Source organism: Dendrobium catenatum, unplaced genomic scaffold (assembly GCF_001605985.2).
Source record: "Dendrobium catenatum unplaced genomic scaffold, ASM160598v2 fragScaff_scaffold_1400, whole genome shotgun sequence".
In the NCBI taxonomy this organism is placed as follows: domain Eukaryota; kingdom Viridiplantae; phylum Streptophyta; class Magnoliopsida; order Asparagales; family Orchidaceae; genus Dendrobium; species Dendrobium catenatum.
This window is the reverse complement of record NW_021319862.1, coordinates 1,076,845-1,080,601: the sequence shown is the minus strand read 5'-3', so window position 1 is coordinate 1,080,601 and position 3,757 is coordinate 1,076,845.

The window sequence follows — 3,757 nt, the reverse complement described above, 5'->3', positions numbered from 1 at the left end:
AAATTTTATCAAAAATATTTTTCTAGCTACAAAATTAAAATTTACAGAGAATAGAAATATAGTAAATGTAATGACAAAAAAATATAGAATTTTATAGTGCTTCGGTCCAACTAGACCTGTATCCACTCCCTAAAGACTCCCTCTTTAGGTATTGCACTACACCAAAGTGACTCTCCTCTTACTCCCACAGTAAGGCGAAGAAGTCCTTACAACAACCTCTCTTCCACCAAACCCTGGTGCTGCAGAGTATCTTCATCCTTTCACACCATCCTGGGGTTGGCAGAGTACCGGCATCCTTTTACACCCTCTTAATGTCAGTAGAGTGTCATCATCCTTTCAGACCCTCCTAATGTCAACAGAGTACCAACATACTTTCACACCCTCCTGGAGTCAGTAGAGTACCATCATATTTTCACACCCTCTTAATTTTGGCAGAGTATCAAATCTTCTCCAAATATCTTTTCTCAAGAATTTTCAAAGAAGTAGGAAATATATTTGACATACTTATAAAGAGATCATCAACTTTGGGCAACCTTGTGAACCCTTTACAAATTTCACTTTCAAGATCTCTCTATCCTTACTCTGAAACATTTTTGAAAATACCCTCACTCTCACTCTAAAAATAAAATTCAAAGAAGAAGTTTGTTCAGTTAGTTTTTAGGACCCTTATATAGAAAGGACAAGAAAAACTATCCAAAAAATTAAAAAATTCAATTTAACCATCTTGGATCATATAGTACGGTCAAACTTCATATGTATAAATAGTTCACAAAATACTCATACAATCTTAGATGAACTGATTTCATACTCTTTGATTCATCTGTACGGACTAATAACATTCATTATGAATATTATAAAATTGAATAAGTTCGTCCGATACAATTTTGTATAACCCCATTTTATACTCTAATAATCATATATATGAGCCCCACATCATATAATATGAAATGTTTAAATCGAATCATGCTTCGTATGGTATAATCATGGATGAGCCCATTTCATAATCTGGACATTGTCTGTACAATATTGAATAATTTAAAAAAAAATTCTTATTCATATGGAATGAATTATTACGCATCTATTTCATACTCTAGATGTCGTCTGTATGAAACTCACTTTGTACAGTACGATCAATTCAAAAAAAAGGTGAGTTAGTTTTGGGACGAACTGGTATGTATCCATTTCATACTCTGGACTTCATCTGTACAAAGACAACTTAGTACAACATGTACATTATAAAATAAATTTCTAAGGCATGATTCGATTAACTTCTTTTTGGAGGAATACTCAGAGCAAATCATCTAGAATGATTTAAGAATTATATAGTATGATTAATTTTAAAAATACATATTTTGACCCCCCCCCCATTATGTGTGTGTACGGTTACCCAAATACAATCACACTTTATCAGACTCAAGAAAAGAAAAAGGTACAATCTTCAATTATAATTAACCCTAATCTAATTTGTCTTCAAGTCCTAGATAATATGGAGTATGATTTCCCTTAAATATTAGTAAATACAAAAAACACAAACAAGATTTTTCCAATATGTGTTAGGAGAAACAGTAATCAATACAATAATATTTTGGTATCATCAAAAACTCACATGATATAAAACCATAGATTTGAAAAAAAAGTTGCAATAATCACAACTTTTTCAATGATGGCAAAATAATTATTGATTGAGTTAACTATCAGGACAATTTTTCTCCTAAGCTCCCCCTAACTGAATGTCCAATTTGAAACAAGGGGTTTTCATGAAAATCAGAAACACTGCCCCTGAAAAAAAAAAAAAAAACTACTACAATAAAAATAACACAAATAAAACATGCACACATTAAACTACTAAAATGAAAAGAACAAGAAAAAAATATACACACATTAAAATACTAAAATAAAAACAACACAAACAAATTTTTGATACATTAAATAACATACGTCAAATAATTAAAAACAACAAATAATAACTAATGACTCTGTCTTTTGAAAATAATTAAAAGGGACGTACATCTTGAAATGAAAAGTTTATATGAACGAATCAAAATAGTTGACAAAGAAGAAAATTTTAAACTAATTATAAATACAATATTAAGTTTCTAATGCTAAAAATAAAAACTCAAATTTTAAATCAAAGAACAACTAAGTTAAAAAAAGTCAACCAAGTTCACTATTCATTCTAGACAATTTAAATCAAAAATAACTATTATAAAAATAATAATATAAAGATTAATTTGTTTCTAATTCAATAATGATGATTATTGTCAACTATGTAGATTTGGATAAGATATAGAATGATAAAAGAAAGAATAATAAAGATTTTTCGATTGGCAACATTGTGCATCTTTTCTACTTTTGTGGTACACTTTGTACATCTTTTCTGTTTGGGTTAATTTTGTGCTTCTTTTCACATTGTCGAACATTGTGCATACTTCTTAAACAAGTGGCACATTTTGTGCATCTTTTCAAGTTTAGCACACTTTTAGTATCTTTTGATAATTTGGTCATTCTAATATCAATAAATCTTAACTCAAATTTGAATAATTAAGAAAAATTAGCACATTGAAAAAAAATAAAATAAAAATAAGACATTAATCTTACAATAATTATAGATAAGTAATACTTGTCTATAAGAACATGAAATTGATCTTCTAATCTATATCAAATCTTAATTTAAATTTAAATTTTGAGACATTAAATTTTACAAGGGAATTAATTTGTAGAGCAAAGTAATTCAAAATCCCATTATAGAGATCAACAATAAATTATTTCTCTAAAAACATAAACATTTCAGTAAGAAAAATTCAATGCATGTCAACACACCAATCCATCATTTCATTCAGCATTTTAAACACATACAAATAATAACCATCTTACTGGAAACTAAAATCACACAAGAACACATGAAATAACAAACAAATAAAGTATCTCAAAAATTAGTGCGAAGATCTCATCTATAGGTAAAACACATAAGTGCTACTAATATCCTGAGGAGCCTTAATCTGGAGGTGTTTGAGGGTAGAACATTATAAAGTAAGTACTGATTGTAGCTACATTAGTATTAACATAGTCAAATTTCACTCAGATCCAACCCATATCCTTGTTGTATCTAGCATCATATTGATTCAAGTGATTCCAATTTTATTAAAGCGTTAATCAGAATGAGTTTCTAGTTTATAAAAATGCTAGAGCATTTCTTGGTCAAAATTCTGATGGGGTCAAGGTGCAGGTGCTGGAGCTAGGTCTACTTCTTCTCCCTCTAAATCTTCTCCCTCTGAACTTTAATCTCGACTAAAGAGTTCCTAAAAGAGGTATCAATAAAGAAAATGAGATGCTCAGTGGGTGGATCAGAATGGATTAGGTTGTATTTTTTCTCTAAGACATAGGAAACTAAGTATCCTAAAGCCACACTTTTCTTCCTCTTATTATGAGGAACTATAATCTTAAAAAGTTTGTAAATATATTCCATGATAAGCTGGGATTCATCAAAAGGAGATTTAGTCATTATCAAAAATGTGAATGTGGACAAAAAGAAAGTTAAGATTATACATGTTGCGGATTAATGGTTTATGATTTTTATGATAGCAAACATTCCTTATTTCTCTACGATTGTCTTTTGTGCTAACGTTTCAGGTTCACACGATCAGACTGTAATTTGGAACCAGCTCAAGACTGGGTAGACTAGGTCTGTGTCAGTTTGTAATCTTTTTCCTTTCTTGAGTCTATTGTATTTGGTGTGGGACCAGTTGGATTGTAAATT